The sequence below is a fragment of the Anser brachyrhynchus genome (genome assembly GCF_964034855.1).
Source record: "Anser brachyrhynchus genome assembly, chromosome: 4".
In the NCBI taxonomy this organism is placed as follows: Eukaryota; Metazoa; Chordata; class Aves; order Anseriformes; family Anatidae; genus Anser; species Anser brachyrhynchus.
In genome coordinates, this window is record NC_137698.1 from 23,259,794 (window position 1) to 23,280,477 (window position 20,684).

The following is a 20,684-nucleotide window of genomic DNA, read 5'->3' on the forward strand; positions in this document are numbered from 1 at the left end:
CAAAGATTTACGTTGAACATATAGAACAGTATTCCACTAAAAATGAGCAAGCAACCTCTAAGAATACTGGGAAGTAAAAGATATTATTACAAATATAAATTCTCAGAAATGCTAAAAATGCCAGGGAGATAAATACTTTTTGTAGAGCATTAGCACAATACCTCAGAAATTCTACGATGACATAGCAACTATTTATCAAATAGCACAATTTTGAAAACAGTTTAATCCAAACAATAAAAAACTGGGAACAATGGTAATTTTCCCATTTATGTTTGTTATTTTTATTGGAGGTCTTGGATGACTAAAGGTTCCTAGATACTGTTATTTTAGTAGTTGATATGTACTTTTGTGGTTTCCACTTGGCTTACAACAGTATTTGTAAGCACCAAACATTCAGCATTGGTACATGACAGCAGGCAAAAATCTACATAGTAGTACTCAAAGTAAAATAACCCTCCATTAACCAGCACAAATTCTAAATAAAAAAAAACTTACAAACTTACATTTATTCAGTAATGTGTTATGGCCCCAGCAATGTTGAATTCAATAAAACATTCAATAAAATTCAATAAAATGTCAGTTTGGATTGAGATGTATGTAAATGAGAAATATGAGGAAAAAGGGTATTTCAAGCTCGAATTCCTGAAATTCAGGCCCACAAGCTACAATGGAAATTTTTTAAAAACAGAAAACAATGTCCTATGAAGTGCACAGCAGAAGACTTGCAAAAGCAACTTCATGAAGCTTCTGTTAGAAAGCCTGCACAGACAAGACTGTTTAAGTCTGTCACCAGATTCCTACGAGTCCGATCACAGGACAGATGCAACTGTGTTTCAAGAATACCAAAACTGTCATCTCCTTTCAACACTGTATTGTGTATGTCAAAGTGAGACACAGCTTACCCCGAGGATTATCACTAGTCAAATACTAAAACAATAACTTTGAATGATACTAAATGTACAGAAGTGAAAGATTGTACACAGTATGCAACATACTAGTTATGAAATTTAGCAGCCTATAATTTGACACTTGTATGTTGCTTTTATTTTGTACAGGCTAAAGACAATTAGAGATGTGTTTTATTTGCAGTAAGTCTTTTTCACAGACAGTAGAATGAGTGTTGTGGGTCATTCTCTGAATTTTGTATTACCTGAAGTGTCAGTTTTGCTGCAGATTGATGTCTTAGAAGAGTTCAAGATCTTACTAGTAAACTATAATTATGCTGGTTTTTTTGTTTGTATTGAACAGCAGCAAGAAGCATACGTTTGCTGCTGAATACTATATTTGAGCTGCATGAAATCTCAACTAGATTTCTGAGCTGTATGAAATATGGTTAACTTGTGTAGCAGCCATTATCTATTGCCACACTAATATTTTTTATTAAGGCTAAGGTAAGAGTCTGCCTCATAAGTGTTCCTCTCTCCTACAGTTTTTGTAACAGAGGAATGGAGATAATAGTTGAAAATGAAATGTTTTTTTGCAGTTTGGCACAGTTAGCAATATTACAAAAGTATCCGTTGCCTCACTTCCAGATCAATCTTTTATCCTGTCTTGTTCATATCTTTAGGCATTATAAAAACTTAACATGTGAAAATTTAGGTTTCAGTACAACTACACAGCCCTTGGGATCATTCCAGTTAGTAAAATAATATAAAAGATTAGAAAGTCTAAAATTCTTTGTAGGCATATTTTCAGCCAAGTCTTACTTTCTCATGAATATTTTCCTCTGAAAAAGTACAAACCTATCTAGACAGCTTCCTCCCTCATCTCCACCCTCTTCCCCTTCAATTTTACTTCTACAAAATATTACATTCTCGTACTGTGCACAAACACAACAAACACTCCATTTCAGGAAATCAGAAAAACACAAAGATTTTTAGAAACATTTGGAATTACCCATTCAACAGAAATAGTCTCTTAAATACAGCAGAGCAAATGCTTCACTGAACTATTTTATTTCCTTAATGTTACTATGTAGTAGTAATTTTACAGATTATTTTTGAAATGTAGGTAAACAAGGAAACCAATTGCTTCCAGAAACTCCCAAAATTCATTTTGTAGTGGTTGGGTCATTCCATGATGGCCTTAAATATTGGTTTGGCCATTCTTTGAGTGAAAGCATTATTCCCTATATAAAGTATACCAAGGATTTGCGCTAAGAACAATAAATCTCAGGCCTAGAATACACTTCAAAATTTCAGTTGGGAAGGAAACAAATTACCTTGACAAATTTTGTTCACTTACCACACAGTCAATAATTGTCACTACATTCTTCTGTGACTGATATAGCAGCTTTTAAAACTGGTGTTTTCTTCTCTGAACTAAGGCACATTACAAATGATTAAAAAGACAATTAATACAATCTACAGAATCAGTAACATTTGCAGTCCTGAGGCACATCACCATGTGACAAAAAAAAGTCATTAGTCTTAAAAATCTTCCTCTCTCCCACCCAGAAACAGAAACAAAACAAGGAAAAAAAAAACCACAGAAATACCCTTAAGTGATATGGAAAGGAACTGTAACTTGTACACTATAAAATATCACTTATATATCACTTATGTGACTAAGTCATAACTTACCTGAGAAAAAAAAAAAAATCAATTTATTATGCCTTCAAGAAATATCAATCTTGAATACATAGTTTTACTCTGTTCAGAGGTTCTGATTTAAAATCATTCTACATCCTACTGTGTCAGAATATATCAGAATGACATGGGTTCTGCTTTTTTTTTTTTCCCTTTCCCTAAAAAGCATGATATTTATATGCTCAAAAATAATTTTGGCTTTCATTTTTTCCATCACTTTTTAAGCATAGTAAGGGTGGAGGATTTGGAGAGATACAGATCAAATATGACTCATCATACAGAAGCAACTCAAAGTCAGCAAACAACTCATCTACTCAACAGCAATGCAGCACAACCAAACTTTTTAAATAGTACTGTATTTCAGAACAGAAAGTCGTGGCAGGACAGAGCCTTAGCTCATCTTTCCTCAGTGCCAGTTAGTATTTAAACTCTCCTAGTTCTCCTCTAAATGAAATGTGGAAGACCCTTATCTCCTGCAAACTCATATAAGGACTGATATTTAACTACAGAGTCAGCATATGAGCAACAAGTGGTTGTTATATTTTAATTTCTGTGACCTAAAACAGGTATAGATACATACATAAAACAGGTTAGATACATACATACTGATTTTCCTGAGTGTTGTGTTACATAGGTTGGACCAATACAAGCCTATTCCTGTTCTAGGAACTCATATGCAAGTTTTTCAATCCAGTACATACTATTAAATTTGGTAATAGCAATCTATGATAATGTAAATACAATTGCACGTTGGATTCTATGCTGAATGTAAAATGCCACAGTGAGACAAGTTCTTTATCCTCTGTGGAAAGATCCTAATATGTAAATTGATATACAGTGAAGCTTTATTACAAAAGGTCATAAAGGATTAATACAGGTGTCTCATTATTTATCCAGTACTGGGATTTGTCACACTAATGCCTCTAGAGATGCTTCTATTATTCCCCATCATGAAATAGAAATGGGCCCAGTATGACAGTAGCCCCTTGCCAAGGAGAAAATACACAGCAATGAAAATACTGGCATGACAACAGTTTTGTTACTTGCTATATTTATTGATTCATTATCTCTGATTCTTCAGGTTCCAGTTGCCCCAGTGTTACAAAATCCTTGGCTCAGATGGACCTTTTTACTTGCCAAAGCCAAAAGAGCCAGGGAGAGGAGGTACAGATAGTTGCTAGAAGTGCTATTCTGTTTATATGCATCTGCCAGAGAAAAATAGAATTTTACAGAAGCATGCAGAGAAAATGAATATTCGCTCAAGCATTTAATCAAGAATATCTTTCAGCTGAATTTGTCCATTTCAGGCTGTTTATAGTACACCTTTTCTCTTACTTTGCGTAAATTCAAAACCTGGAATATCATACATTATTCAGAATATTTGTGAGGAAAATTATTGTTGCAAACATACTACCTAAATGATATTCCTATATGTTACGCATATCAACTATCTTATGAAAACATCTTAAATTTCAAAACACATAACAGAAGCAGCTAGTTATAAAACTGGTTCCTGGACTTCAGCAAGGAAGGACTCACTTCAAGTCTTATGAAACCCTCATCTACTCAAAATCAGCCTTTCAGACATAAGATAATTTAAGACTCATTGAGGCTTACTGTTCCAGGCTTCTGGAACGTACCACAGCCTTGCAAGTCCAGGATCCCAAAACAGAAAAAAAAGATCTAACACTGGTTTCCCTGAGAGCAAAACTTTGTTTCTTGAACTTCAAAGGCATTTCAGCAACTGTGACTGAAGTTCATTACTGTACTCATTTTCCAGAACTGAAGAGACAATATTCACATACACTAACACTAGCAGAGAGTCGTTGTCCATTTCAATGATGAAGCACTACAGTGTTACTAACTTAGACAGTGAAATTAAGTTGTGGGTATCAGATTTCGTCCATTAATGCTAACTACTGGCAAAAGTTCAGTAATTAATTACATTATTTAAGTTTTCTGTAAGTTCTGTCTCATTCAAAACTACCTCTGTATCACATTAAAGACATCTCTATTTAGCTTCAACAGGCATTCTGTAATACTTTAGTACTGCTCAGCCTACTCTCCACTACTTTTACGTACCTGAAAGAGAGCCATTTCACCTCCCAATCTCCTTTATGACAACAGATCTATGACACATGTGCAAGTATTGGTGTAACCTTATACAATCTTGTTATATGAATTCATACAATCTTCTAAGTTTTTTTCTGGGGGAAGATCCTACTTTCATTTATTGCTGTGTTTAATCAACCACTATGGCACAATGTATATTAACTGTGACTATGCACAAGGCGATGTATCAAAACTTGACCGGTAAGATCGCCAGTCACACACAAAGCACCACTGGTGCAGATAATGGGTCCCAGCAGAGGTGTCTGGGGAGTTTCATTTGACTTGGCCTAAGAGGTCTCCATGAGGATGCTTGCAGAGGGGATTCTTCCCTTTAGGTGGTGACTGGTCATCCTGATTTTTTCCCAGTCAAGACATAACCTTATTCAGAGGTCCAAGTAAAACTTAGAAACACCATTCCAGTCAGAGAATCACAGATTCTTTTAGGTTGGAAAAGACCTCTAAGATCCTCAAGTCCAACCATCAACCATTTGCATGACAAACCTAATCTGTGTCTTCCTTAACAAGCTCTCACTTTTATTCTTCTCATTGTTCACATAAAGTTTAAATCCCCTTTTTTCAAAAAGTAAAAGCAATCCTAATGCCAGTTACCTTGTGTAGTAATAATCCACTTTCAGCTAAAATTAGTTTTACAGTTACTGTAGCAAACTTCTTTATTCTGACCCTTAGCTGGTTCTGATTTGTCTTCTGTCCCATGCACTTTGTTGAAAATATTCTACTCACCATCTTCAGTGATGTAGTTATTATGAACTCTGGAGAAAAGAGAAGTCTACTACTCAAGTTCTGTATTTTTTATTTATTTATTTTTACTATTAAGTTCCTTCTAATATACTGACAAACTTTTCTTAGAAATTCAGTCCTCTTTTAGATCTCCTAAAACTCTCTAATCTCCTCCGCATTGTTCTCCATATGATTATGCTTATCCTCTTCAACATTCTGGCCAGGTTTTCTAGTGCATCCAGCAGAAACTTCATTTTCATAATCAACCTGCATTTCCACATGAGAAGCCAAGTCACACTGGTTAGTTACACCAGCCTTCCAGGCTGCCCTATTCGTTTGAGGAGTCTCCAGAGGCTGCCAGAAACTGCCCTGCTTTCTCATTTTCTCAGAGTCTTCCTTAGAAGCTCCTTGACAGGTAACACCATGTTAACATGGGCACACATCCCAGCCGCTGTAGCTATACCTCTGGGCCAGCACCAAGTTCACAGCCAACCACCTCAGAGCCTACATAAATGAGCTTGCATCTATCTGTCCGCACCTGCCTCCAGGAGCAATAGAGGCTTTAATAATTGCAAGGTGACAGCAAATAGGTTTCTGAAAACTTCCTTCACTGCAGCCTGAAAGTTGTAAACTATTTATATGACTCGGGAAACATTACAGACCCTCTTCAAAATCTCACTTCTAGCCTCACATAAAGGCTTGAAAATAGAAAATAAATTAACAAACATTATGATGTTTCCAGTCTCCAGGAAAAACATAAAATACTACTAGGAAATACATCCTTGTGGCCTTTCCATATGAGTTCTGCAAAATCCTGTACATTCTTTTTGTTCAAATGAGGTTTTCAGCACATTTCTCATTTAAAATTACAGTCAGCTTCAAACTGTCCAATTGCCATCTATATAATAATTGCTTGGGCTTTATATTATGTTTATTATACAGCTGTAAACAAACCTAAATCTTTTAAAGTAAAAAAATAAATAGGATGATTTAATAATCTCTGGCAGAACACAAAGATATTTTTACTTCATCATCCTAATTACTGTCAAGCTATGCAACAAGCAGTGCATATTGACTTGATAGAGTACTCTTTCATGGAGCAATATAAAAAATTTCAACTGAATTCTCATTTACCTGTAAAAAAAAAATCCAGATATGACAGCCCATTCATTAATATAGGGTGACTACTTAATATCCTGAAAGCTACCTCAATATTCCATACACCTTAGCAAGTTGAAATGTACAAGTTTTACAAAGATAACATGATGCCCTGTGGTGGTTTTACCCTGTCCGGCAGCCAAACTCCACCACAACTGCTATCTCACTCCCCCCTTTTCAAGGAAAGTTAACTTCATCCCACCTACCCAGTACACACCCATAAACCATACAGATAACTTCCTACTTTCTAGTAGGATTTCCTATATCCTTTCCAGTATAGGCTTGTGTTTCCTTGCTTTCTACCATTAAAAATGTTAAGGTTTTGATTCTGTTTAGATATCACGTGTAGATTTCATGCCTTCTTCCTTCAAAATTCTGAAGTGCATGACTGCAATTCAGCAATCTCAGTTTCACAGTCAGGCACTTTAAAATTTCTCCCCTCTCCCTGAAAAATATGTTAGATATACTGAGTGAAAGTACAGTTCTGAAAATAGTAACTGAAGAAAAAAGTGTTCAACAAGTTATATGAAGATGATTGTACTTTCAGATATTTATTATGCTGCAGTACAAATCTCCTGGAAATGACTAGTGCTGACATGGTCTATATAAACACTCAGAGATAATGATTGCAGGTCAGTAAAATAAATGAACTGAAGCAGAGGAAGGACCTCTGCATCTCTGAAAATCTAAGCATATGGAATGTTGTTCAGGGGGTGTTTATTAGTAGATGTTGGCTATAATATCAACATGGATGACTAGGGAAAAATCTCTGGGAATGGAAGAAGAAACTATTCCAATTTCTTTATAATTGTGGAACAGGAGAGTGCATGAAGAATTATGACACGCAGATGGGAAATTGCTTGCTAGTACACAGATACAGACTACAGAAAAAAGTTACTACAAGTACTGTTTCAAAGAAATATCAGTAAGCCACCTTCCTTTTACCTGCCATGGTTTCTATACTACTGAAACATTCTCTTTTGTCATTTCTTGGAGATACAAAACAAACCTGAAGCATACCTGACTGTAAAAGACACAGATTATCTTGCTGGAGTGTATTTTCCATCATTGCAGCTGTACATGATGTTACACTTTCCAGGACTGTTTGGCCCTTACCTCTCTAGTAGTGCACTACTACTAACTCCAGTAGTGTAACCACTCAGACCTGAAAAGCAGCCCAGTCAAAACTCCAAACTGTTTTTAGTTCATCCATAATTTCTAGAGAAAGGGTGGCCTTTTAGTTGATAACAGATGATTTTAAGGGATTGATTGCGTATCAAAGAAGCTACAATCAATCAACTTGAAGAGCCCTAAGCAGAAAATTCTATTCCCATAGAGAGAAGTAAATTTAGTGACAAGTGACAGGGAAAAAAATCCCCCACCTTAATTTAAGAAAAAGTAATAAACAATTGTATCATTAATTGGTAAGATTCAGACTTTTCCTAGCATATCAGAATAAGCTGTAACTTGTAACTAGTCAACTTAAGTGTCCTGAAAATACTATTTTTTCCCTGTTTTCGTATTTAAATGAAGACTCCATTGCTTTCTTCTTTCCGTGAAGATCATATACGTTCCCTTTTGGCTGAATATTACAGAAAGTCAGTCTTTCAAGAAAAGATGGACCTTTAAAAGGACCATTAAACCTTGAGAGTAAAAATATTTAATAAATAAAATATCTTCTGATTTCTTCTATGATTCTGGAAATCTCTAGCTTGAAATGAGATGAAACATTTTACATGGGGACAGCATCGGTGCCCCTATAAGCTCTATTTAAGATTTCATACAATGCAGCAAAGAAGCTCAATATACTTGTCATACGGAATTTTTCATTCCCACTGTAGATAAACAAACAAAAACACTAACTGACTATCTGGTTCTAGTAGATGAGAATAAATAATTGAAATATATCAGAAAACAGATTTCTTATCCTCAGATTTGAATTTATTAAATTCCAGCTGTTTGCATTACAACCAGTAGTTACTAGTCTTCATTCACTGTTTTTCTAATGAGTATTTATTCAAAAAATGTTTTGTTTATTCATGTCAACTGCTTTTCTGTTATTCTTTGCTGTTCTTTTTTTGAGCAGTTGCCATACAGAAATTTAACAGTAAATATTTTAAATATTAGTTTATAAGCAAGCTTTGGACAAATCAAGCCAGAACACATTGCTGTTCTCCGTTTTAGTTGAACTTAAAAAAGGAAATAGCAAAAAGCCAGGAGAATCCATAGACTTTGGTGATTTTTCTCAGGAGAGGACAAAATATCACCAAGATATTTTGAAGCTTTGTCTTCAGCTTGATGCTGAATGTCAAAAAACAGTTACGATTTTAGAAAATTGAGATTAATGTATTTCAGCAGTTCTCCATTTAAAAGCTTTTTAGCTTCATAGAGAAGAATGGGCATGGAAAAGGAAAGAAAGATTTTGAAACAAAAATCGCGTATCTATTTTCTTATGAAAGAAAAAAAGGTTTTCTGAAACATCTTAAACATAACACTTGCTTTAAAATCAAGCAAAGCCTAACAGAAGGTGCTCAAGACCTGGCAAAAGCTGGATGCCACTAAGAGAAAGAAAACCACTAGTAATGCTGTCCAATTACTCAGCAAGTATAAATAGAATATATTTAAGAAAAAAATGATAGTGAAATTGAGGAGGTTTTCTTAAATTCCCCCCTGAAAACAAACATTCTTGTAAACAGTCCCTAAGGGAATGCTATTGTAATGAGCTAATGTGAACTATGGCACTAAAGGTCAAAGAAATGCTTATGAAGTTTACGTAAAATTGATTTATTTTTTGCTTTGTCTCAGTTACAGTAAGAAAAAAAATTGACTTGTTTTCTCAAATACTAAGATTTGATCACATAGCTTCCATAGGTCCCAGGATGCATCAGTTCCGGGATTTTTATTTTTATTTTTTTAACTTGTAGATAAAGTTATTTGGGAAGGTATTCATTTAGTAACCATGTAATCATTTTAACAAACAGATATGCATTATAACAAACAAGAACAGTATTTGTGACTTTTAAAAAAATGTCACCTTGTTTTTGTTTACCACAAAGTAGAAAACCCCTTACATTCAGGGAATAAATAAAAAAAAACATTAACTGAAATTTTCACCTTTCTTTCAAATGTTAATAAAGGCTGTTTATAGGATAGTTTGCTTAAGCATATAAAAATCCCAGTAAAGAAATAAAAATTTGGGTTAAAATATCCTAACTTTTCTCTCAATTCATATACTTAGAAAACAGGCAACCTGTTCTATTTAAGAAAATCCAGTGTAGTTGTTTAGCAGTTACATGGAGGCCACCTGAAGATGGACTTCACTACATTCAAACAATAAATCTGTCACAAATAGTAATTTTATCTACTGTTATTATCTGGCCTTAACTTCGTGTTACAAAAGTCTAAAATGCTTTCATCTTTAAAGAAAAATAAAATGCCCTTTGAAATCAAAGGCACCTACTAAAGACATCAGCCACTTCATTGAGAAAATATTACAACCTCAGAGGTCCTCAGTGGATCCCAAGAGATTCCCGTCAGTCTGCAGCCTGATGGCGCTACAGAATTACAGTTTGCAGTACATTATCAATGCCCGTTATGTCTTCTGAGAAAGTAAACTCTGCTGGTTGAACTTCCCAATTTACTCCCAGAGGCAGAAGAACAAAGCTTCCAAAGCTACATAGCACATATTTTCTAAAAATCCTATAGAGACAAGATTGCATTTATTAGCAGTGTTATCTTGTATTATAGATTATAGTGAATACCAAGCAAAGTTCCTTTGCATACAATTAATAGGCAAAAGAAGCCCAATCCACTAAGAAATGCATCAAAATTATGGGCAATACATTTAAAACAAAGCAGGTAAAAAACCAAAGCTGTCTAGAAGTAATTCAGACTTCAGAGTTAAGAAAAATATATGTCCTCCCAGCAGGACAAAGTACGTTATCAGCCATGTTTCAGCTCTAATGCTGAACAGCATTAGACATCAACTAATTAGATATACCTATAATTAGATATACCTATGAGTTTAAAATTCTTTGTTCGAGTCTGAAAGTAATCCCATCTTTGCTGTTAAAAAGACAAATATGAGAAACTTTTCTTCTCTGCCTTTCTGTTTTGTTTAAAGCCTTTATCATAGAAAGATTTGCAGGAGGTTAAACCAGATAAAAATGGAAAATGTGTACGTGTGTCATTTGCTGGCTTTTTCGAGTGGAGAAAAAAAGGTTATTTGATATGTCCTTTTAGATGAACGATTGTTCTGATCAGAACCTGTAAATTCATTCACTACAAAGTTCTACCTTTCCTTCCCATTTCCCACCTTTTTTAATAGGTTGGCTGTGGGTGGGGAGGAGAGGTGCAGGAAAGGTGGAAAACCAGGAGTACACATGAAAAGTGTCAGAGTTTTACTGGCACGATTCCATCACCTCAGAAAGCGTGGCTTTGCCTACAAGCCATGATACAGACTGTGAAACAGACCTTCCTCACAGTCAACTGAGGCTTACACATCTTGCCTTCGTTTTGCAAAACATTTAGGTTTTCTGATGATGTCTTCCACACATTTTTGCATTCTTTAGTCTTTTTTCTTTGGATAGCAATGGCCTTTTATAGGATTTAAATCTTGATTTTGTATCAGACAGCTCTAGGAAGAATACTTGCATGAGTGATGTCAATTCACAACTCAAACACCTCTCCTCAGATCAAAAAGTTTGAAAATATTAGGCACCTCCCATTCTTTTCTACAGAATATAAAGCTACAAAAGACTGATTTGTCACCTGTCTTTCTCCTTCAATGAGAAAAGTTTTACTCCTATAAGGCACATAAAAAAATCTTCAGTGTGCTTCCTAAACTCTTTTATTAGACAAAAGTATCCATCATTTGTCATAAGTGTCATCTCTTCTCCTTTAATGGATAAAGCGATAAGACTCCTTCCTACTCAGTTAACGTGTGAAAAAAAATTAGGCAAAAGAACTCTTCTGTAAGGAAAAAATAATAATTAATTTCCAAGCTCCCAGAAAACTTATAATGATATTCCAGGCACTTTATTTTTTTCCTATAGAAAACAATAGAAAGAAAATAACAATATGCATGTGTGTTATTAGCAGAATAGAATCTGGGGTGAAAATGAAGCACTGTGGCAGCAAAAACTGGCAACTGATGATTGATCTCTCTGCCTGAATGGATGAAAAATAATCCCAGATGTCTGGATTGACATTATCGAATGAACAGACAATATTATTTCCTTTGATTTGTCCTAACTTTATTGTCATTTGTCTGAGCAAGGCAACACTCTGGTAAAGAAAGAGGAAGGAAGGGAAGAAGGAACTGGAGAGGATGAAGGGAAATAAATAAATCGGAGGATAGAGGCATATTACTCACTGTAACTGCCACTTAGCTTACCACAATCAAACATCCTACAATTTAGCAGCGTCTGTTATAAGTTTTATATGAATAGATCAAAATAGTCCAGCTGTGCTCCACATTGAGTCCCTTATGCAATTGTACAGCATTTTCTATCTTCGTATTTTGATAGTTTTTCTGAGAGCACACTAGATATGAGGAAAATGAAGTTTGACTCATGTACTAACTTTCGAGGAAGTTATTATGAATCTTTCTGTGGGCTTCATTACGCCCACACACTTGATTGTTTCCTGAAAAAAAAAAAAAAAAAAAACATGACATTAGGAGCAGGAATAGTAAAAAGGCATTAGCTGCTACAAAAGCCTGGATTGATACAGCAGGTCAGTACAGCCACATCCCTGGCAATTTCAGAGTTAGTGAAGCATAAGCACTGTTAGCATACGCCACAGTTTAAACTGTTTGTTTCTGGAGTGCAGGCTACCAGACATCTCAGCAGGTTAACTGGAAAGCACGTGAAGTTTTTGCAGAACCCCCCTGTGTAAAAGAAAGCTAATAATCAAACAGGTTTTGTACAAGTGTCTGACTATTCTCTAATTATTCATGTCCCACTTGTACCTATGATGCTAGAAGCCACCACTAAACTCAATGGGACAAACTGCAGGAGCTAAGCCCTATCTAATGCTCTCTGAGGTTAGTTCAGTAATTCCAGACAGCTCTCTGCATACACCAAGTTAGCAATTCTTAAAAACAATTGTGCTCACTGACATATTGACTATTTACTTCAAAAACATAGGTTTGCAACAGGAATGAAGTTCTTTATATGGCTTCCCTGTATTTAAATATTGAATTAGCCAAAAATGTCACTAGTTCTTCATTTCAAGCCCTCAGATGCTGTAGATAGTTATTATCTATCTGTTACCCTTTAGAGAAGTAGTGTTTCATTCAACTTTTAAGCAGCCCTTCAGATCTGCCTGCCAGTCTATCTTGCTCCTGCTTTATTTATAGCATTTCTCCTCTCTGCTTAAAAAACATTTATTAATAATTACATTTTTATTTTCCTATTATATCCAAAATAGTCACTCTTTCATATAAACCTACTTCCTCTACAACTTGCAACATTATTAAGCAATAAACAAAAAAGTTTTAAAACCGCCTACCTTTTAATAACTGAGATAGTACTATTAACTTGGATCCCACCACAGCTAAGCTTTTAGCTCACTTGCTCGAGACTTTTTTTTTCTAATTGCCGAGTCTATCAAGACTGGATGCACAGCCTGTCTTCTTCAGGCTTTTCTCCAATGACCATAATACACAGCTCTGTTAAAAATCTGACATCTGGGTTCCTGAAGATACAGAGAGTCAGGAATTGAGGGACATTAATGCAGTCCATACTGATTACAACCTCTCGAGAAACAGTTACACCACTTTCTCACTGCAATGGATTAAGTGTGCATCCTCAGGATGTTTCTGTCAAAAAGAAATTATAGTATCTCCTTCCTGAACTTGGCCAGCAAAGAAGCATGATATCAGACAAAAGACATTGGATCACTCCACTCTGCTTTACAGATTTACGATACTAAATTGTAGGAGGCAGCAGTGTCCTGGTTCCAGTTAGGACAGAGTTAATTTTTCCTCATAGTAGCTGGTAGGGTGCTATGTTTTGGATTAGGATGAGAAGAGCGCTGATAACATGCTGATGCTTTAATTGTTGCAGAGCAGTGTTTACACCAGGCCAAGGACTTTTCGGCTTCTCGCTCTGTCCTGCCAGCGAGCAGGCTAGGGGTGCAGCAGGAGCTGGGAGGGGACAGACCCAGGACAGCTGACCCAAACTGGCCAAAGGGGTATTCCATACAATCTGACGTCATGCTAAACAATATATAGGGGTGGCTGGCCGGGGTGGGGGGCCGGCTGCTCGGGGATAGGCTGGGCATCGGTCAGCGGGTGGTGAGCAATTGCATTGTGCATCACTTGTTTCTTACACATTATTATTAATAATACTATTATCATTATCACTATTATTATTACTATTGTTATTATTATATTCCTGTCTTAATAAACTGTCTTTATCTCAACTCACCGGCTTCACTTTCCCGTTTCTCTCCCCCATCCCAGAGAGGGAGGGGGGAGGGTGAGCGAACGGCTGTGTGGTGTTTAGCTGCCAGCCGGGTTAAACCACAACAGCCCTTTTGGTGCCCAACGTGGGGCTCGAAGGGTTGAGATATCGACAAATTTGACCAGAGTGTGTTAAACTAAAATTGGTATAAGTATTGGACCTGCTTAATAGTTGCTAGTCACGATGTTGATTGCCTTAATCTCCAATCTGCTGTGCCTGTTTTCCAAATTGAGTTTTATAGCGTGTTACTTTCTGTATGTGCTCCCTGTTGCACTGTTTATCCTTTCCGGGCCCTGGTTTAAGATTGTTATGGTACTGTGCGGTGTAGCAATGGCTTATGAAATGATGAAATATCTGGTCACGACTTTAACCTGGTATTTGTACTCAGCACTGACGTCGACTCTATACTTTGGAAACCATATCTCGGAAACTATTAGCAATTACACCTATTGCCTGTTTTCGTTAGGGAGCCAATCTGCGAAGGGGACAGGGGAAGACATGTTTCCCTACCTGTTCACTCTCCCTTTTTCTCCTTCACCACCCTCTTATCCCCCAAGCTAGTTACGGTGGTTCTCCGAGATGTTGAATATCCTTGGGATACTCAGACCAGCCTGCTCTTGTTGTTATGTCTCCTGAACGCGCTTCAGGTTTTGTTGAGGGTTAAACAACTACTTAGGAATCTCATCCGGAGATCCATCTTGAGGTGGGATAGTTGCGAGTGGCAGGGAGTGTGGGAGGATATGGGCAGGTTTCTAGAGCAGTGGTCACCTCCAGTGTTTTGGACATTCACCCCTGAACAACTGCAAAATCCTAAAAAGCTGGCAGAATGCTTGAAAAAAAGGTGTCATGACTCTGGCAGTTCCAAAGTGACACAAATCACTGTAGCGTGCTGGGGTCTGGCTTGTGCCTATCGAGCTGCAATTGATGCTATTATCAACCTAGCCCCAGCTCCTGCAGCCGCCCCAGCCCCAGCTCCTGCAGCCGCCCCAGCCCCAGCTCCTGCAGCCGCCCCAGCCCCAGCTCCTGCAGCCGCCCCAGCCCCAGCTCCTGCAGCCGCCCCAGCTCCTGTGTCTGGGTCAGAGAAACGAGCTGTAGCAGCGCAAGTTGACCCCGCAGAGGGTATTCCAACCCCTGTGGCAGACCCTGTGTCTGGGCCAGAGAAACGAGCTGTAGCAGTGCAAGTTGCCCCTGTAGACAAGGTGAAAAAATGGTATAGAGGCTCAGGTCGTTTAGAACGCAGACAGTCTTCTGCAAAGTCTGGGCATAGTGAAGACGAGACTGGGCCATCAAAGGTGCAGGAGACTGAAGATGAGGATGGGGGATGTCGAAAAATCAACAGTAACTACCCGGACTCTATACCAGTGTGAGCTACGAGATGTGCGAAAAGATTTTGGTCGCTGTATAGGTGAGCAGCTTGTCACCTGGCTGCTCCGGTGCTGGGACACCGGAGCCAATTATGTGGAATTAGAGGACAAGGAAGCCAGGCGGCTGGGATCCCTTGCTAGGGACGCATGCATTGACAAAGCAATTGGAGATGGAGCACGATCTCGCAGCCTCTGGAGGCGTCTCCTGTCAGCTGTGCAGGAAAGGTATCCCTTCAAGGAAGAACTTGTATGTCTACCACGCAAATGGACCACCATGGAGAAGGGAATTCAGTACCTGAGGGAATTGGCCATAGGGGAAGTCATTTATAAGGACCTAGCCGACGCACAAACATCCGCAGATCCAGATGCAGTCCGGTGTACACCACCTATGTGGCGGAAGTTTGTACGGAGTGCACCATCATCATATGCCAGCTCATTGGCAATACTAACCTGGAAAGAGGAGGAGAATCCCCCAGTGAATGAAGTGACTAAAATACTCCGGCAGTACGAAGGAAATCTCTCCTCTTCCCTACAGGCCTGTGTCTCGGCTGTGGAGAAACTCTCTGAAGAGGTCCACCAACTTAAAGAGAATTTATCTTCCCCTCCACCTGAACGAACCAGTGTCCACCAGCTAAAAGAGAATGCTTTGGAGAAACTTTCTGAAAAGATCCACCAACTTGAAGAGAGATTATTTTCCTCCCCACCTGTACAAACCAGTGTCTCAGCTATTAGGGGTAAACGTTCATCTATGCAAGGAAGACAATATGGTGGGCACACACACCGCGCCACCCTGTGGTTTTACCTACGTGACCATGGAGAGGACATGAGAAAATGGGATGGAAAATCTAGAGCGACCCTAGAGGCACGGGTACGTGAATTGCAAAAGAAAACAATTGGGAAAAAGGGGTTCTCTGAAAAGTTTGCTGCTCCAACTTCCAGCAGGCAGTCCTTTAAACACAGAAACGAAGATTCTGACCAGGACTAGAGGGGCCCTGCCTCCAGCCAGGGGGGGGAAAGGGACAATCGAGTTTATTGGACTTTGTGGATTCGATGGCCTGGCACGTCAGACGCACAGAAGTATAAGGCTTTGGTAGACACCGGTGCACAATGTACTCTAATGCCATCAAGCTATAAAGGGCCAGAGCCCATCTGTATTTATGGTGTGACGGGGGGATCCCAGCAGTTAACTGTATTGGAGGCTGAAGTGAGTCTAACCGGTAATGAGTGGCAAAAGCATCGTATTGTGACTGGCCCAGATGCTTCGTGCATCCTTGGCATAGACTATCTTAGAAGAGGATATTTCAAGGACCCAAAAGGGTTCCGCTGGGCTTTTGGCATAGCTGCCTTGGAGGCAGAGGACATTAAACAGTTGTCTACCTTGCCTGGTCTCTCAGAGGACCCTTCTGTTGTGGGGTTGCTGAGGGTTGAAGAACAGCAAGTGCCGATCGCTACCACAACTGTGCACCGGCGGCAATATCGCACCAACCGAGACTCCCTGAGTCCCATCCATAAGCTAATTCGTCAACTGGAGAGCCAAGGAGTGATCAGCAAGACTCATTCACCTTTTAATAGTCCCATATGGCCAGTGCGAAAGTCTAATGGTGAGTGGAGACTAACAGTGGACTATCGTGGCCTGAACGAAGTCACGCCACCACTGAGTGCTGCAGTGCCGGACATGCTAGAACTCCAGTATGAACTGGAATCAAAGGCAGCCAAGTGGTATGCCACAACTGATATCGCTAATGCATTTTTCTCCATCCCTCTAGCAGCACAGTGCAGGCCACAGTTTGCTTTCACTTGGAGGGGAGTCCAATATACTTGGAATCGGCTGCCCCAGGGGTGGAAACATAGCCCTACCATTTGCCATGGACTGATCCAGTCTGCGCTGGAGCAGGGGGAAGCTCCTGAACACCTGCAGTACATCGATGACATCATTGTGTGGGGTGACACTGCAGAAGAAGTTTTCGAGAAAGGGAAGAAAATAGTCCAAATCCTTCTGAAGGCCGGTTTTGCCATAAAACAGAATAAAGTTAAAGGACCTGCACGAGAGATCCAGTTTTTAGGAATAAAATGGCAAGATGGACGTCGTCAAATCCCAATGGATGTGATCAACAAAATAACAGCTATGTCTCCACCAACTAGCAAAAAGGAAACACAAACTTTCCTAGGTGTCGTGGGGTTTTGGAGAATGCATATTCCAAATTACAGTCTGATTGTAAACCCGCTCTACCAAGTAACCCGTAAGAAGAATGCTTTTGAATGGGGCCCTGAGCAACGACAAGCCTTTGAACAAATTAAGCAGGAAATAGTTCATGCAGTAGCCCTCGGGCCAGTCCGAACAGGACCAGATGTAAAGAATGTGCTCTACACCGCAGCCGGGGAGAATGGTCCCACCTGGAGCCTCTGGCAGAAAGAACCTGGGGAAACTCGAGGTCGACCCCTGGGGTTTTGGAGTCGGGGATACAGAGGATCTGAGGCCCGCTATACTCCAACTGAAAAGGAGATATTGGCAGCATATGAAGGAGTTCGATCTGCTTCGGAAGTGGTCGGTACTGAAGCGCAGCTCCTCCTGGCACCCCGACTGCCGGTACTAGGCTGGATGTTCAAAGGAAGGGTCCCCTCTACGCATCATGCAACTGATGCCACATGGAGCAAGTGGGTTGCACTGATTACTCAGCGGGCTCGAATAGGAAACCCCAGTCGCCCAGGAATCTTGGAGGTGATTATGGACTGGCCAGAAGGCAAATACTTTGGGATATCATCAGAGGAGGAGGTGGTCCGTGCTGAAGAAGCCCCACTGTACAACAAGCTACCGGAAAATGAGAAGAAATATGCCTTGTTCACTGATGGGTCCTGTCGTATTGTGGGAAAGCATCGGAGATGGAAAGCTGCTGTATGGAGTCCTACACGACGAGTTGCAGAAGCTGCTGAGGGAGAAGGTGAATCGAGTCAGTTTGCAGAAGTGAAAGCCATTCAGCTGGCTTTAGATATTGCTGAACGAGAAAAGTGGCCAGTTCTCTATCTCTATACTGATTCATGGATGGTAGCAAATGCCCTGTGCCGGTGGTTACAGCAATGGAAGCAGAACAACTGGCAGCGCAGGGGCAAGCCCATCTGGGCTGCGGCATTGTGGCAAGATATTGCTGCCCGGGTAGAGAACCTGGTTGTAAAGGTACGCCATGTAGATGCTCATGTGCCCAAGAATCGGGCTACTGAAGAACATCAAAACAACCAGCAGGTGGATCAGGCTGCTAAGATTGAAGTGGCTCAGGTGGACCTGGACTGGCAACATAAAGGTGAATTATTTATAGCCCGATGGGCCCATGACACCTCAGGCCATCAAGGTAGAGATGCAACATACAGATGGGCTCGCGATCGAGGGGTGGACCTGACCATGGACACTATAGCACAGGTTATTCATGATTGTGAAACATGTGCTGCAATCAAGCAAGCCAAACGGTCAAAACCTCTTTGGTATGGAGGACGATGGCTGAAATATAAATATGGAGAGGCCTGGCAAATCGATTACATCACACTCCCTCAAACCCACAACGGCAAGCGGGTTGTACTTACAATGTGTACTTACAATGTACTTACAATTGTACTTACAATGGTGGAAGCAACCACCGGATGGCTGGAAACATATCCTGTGCCCCATGCCACCACCCGAAACACTATCCTGGGCCTTGAAAAGCAAGTCCTATGGCGACATGGCACCCCAGAGAGAATTGAGTCAGACAACGGGACTCATTTCCGAAACAACCTTATAGACACTTGGGCCAAAGAACATGGTATTGAGTGGGTGTATCACATCCCCTATCGTGCACCAGCCTCTGGAAAAGTTGAACGATACAATGGACTGTTGAAGACTACACTGAAAGCAATGGGTGCTGGGACATTCAAAAATTGGGATACACATTTGGCAAAGGCCACCTGGTTAGTCAATACTAGGGGATCTGCCAACCGAGCTGGACCTGCCCAATCAAACTTGTTACGCACTGTAGAAGGGGATAAAGTTCCTGTAGTGCACGTAAGAAGCATGCTGGGTAAAACAGTCTGGGCTACTCTTGCCTCAGGAAAAGGCAAACCCATTCGTGGAATTGCTTTCGCTCAGGGACCTGGATGCACTTGGTGGGTAATGCAAAAGAATGGGGAGGTCCGGTGTGTACCTCAAGGGGATTTGATACTGGGTGAGAATAGCCCATGAGTTGAATTGTAGTATGTTAATTATTATATAATACTGTATGTCATCACTACCATGATTGCTATATATCATAGATGAAAATGGTGATTAATTACAAGGTATTGAAAAGAGTGTAACCTGAGCATGACATAAATGGTATGGAATAAGGGGTGGATATCTGTCCTGGTTCCAGTTAGGACAGAGTTAATTTTTCCTCATAGTAGCTGGTAGGGTGCTATGTTTTGGATTAGGATGAGAAGAGCGCTGATAACATGCCGATGTTTTAATTGTTGCAGAGCAGTGTTTACACCAGGCCAAGGACTTTTCAGCTTCTCGCTCTGTCCTGCCAGCGAGCAGGCTAGGGGTGCAGCAGGAGCTGGGAGGGGACAGACCCAGGACAGCTGACCCAAACTGGCCAAAGGGGTATTCCATACAATCTGACGTCATGCTAAACAATATATAGGGGTGGCTGGCCGGGGTGGGGGGCCGGCTGCTCGGGGATAGGCTGGGCATCGGTCAGCGGGTGGTGAGCAATTGCATTGTGCATCACTTGTTTCTTACACATTATTATTATTAATACTATTATCACTATTATTATTACTATTGTTACTATTATATTCCTGTCTTAATAAACTGTCTTTATCTCAACTCACCGGCTTCACTTTCCCGTTTCTCTCCCCCATCCCAGAGAGGGAGGGGGGAGGGTGAGCGAATGGCTGTGTGGTGTTTAGCTGCCAGCCGGGTTAAACCACAACAAACTGAGTTCTGATGGAGGCGTATACTGTGATAGTTTATCACAGGAATCACTCGAGTGGACTTTATGCAAGAACCACTCAGTGGCCATTGATTATATGCTCATGAAGTATTTAACTTGTTACTGACTGAAGGGTCTCAGTGTCAGAATTTATGAACAGGCTGGGAAAGCACGTGGCATGATTTTACTAGTTTTGACTGCTTGCAGAAGCTGTTGACGTCTCTTACGAATAATCACAGATTACATAAAACTGTATGTTTAGTGGTTTTAGTTTAAGCACATACAGATATATACATATACACACCAGCATACATGTAT

The 20,684-nt window shown here is 39.8% G+C and overlaps 1 protein-coding gene across 1 annotated transcript in view; it reads right to left on the bottom strand.

Moving 5' to 3' along the window:
- LOC308194612 (uncharacterized protein) overlaps nt 1-20,684 on the bottom strand; it is a 975,354-nt gene that overhangs the window by 867,878 nt on the left and 86,792 nt on the right. Inside the window, exons 10-11 of the mRNA XM_080590727.1 lie at nt 13,110-13,295; nt 10,095-12,242 (exon numbers count right to left, since the gene is read on the bottom strand). The gene's annotated coding sequence lies outside the window, so the exon portion shown is untranslated. The remainder of the gene's footprint in view (nt 1-10,094; nt 12,243-13,109; nt 13,296-20,684) is intronic.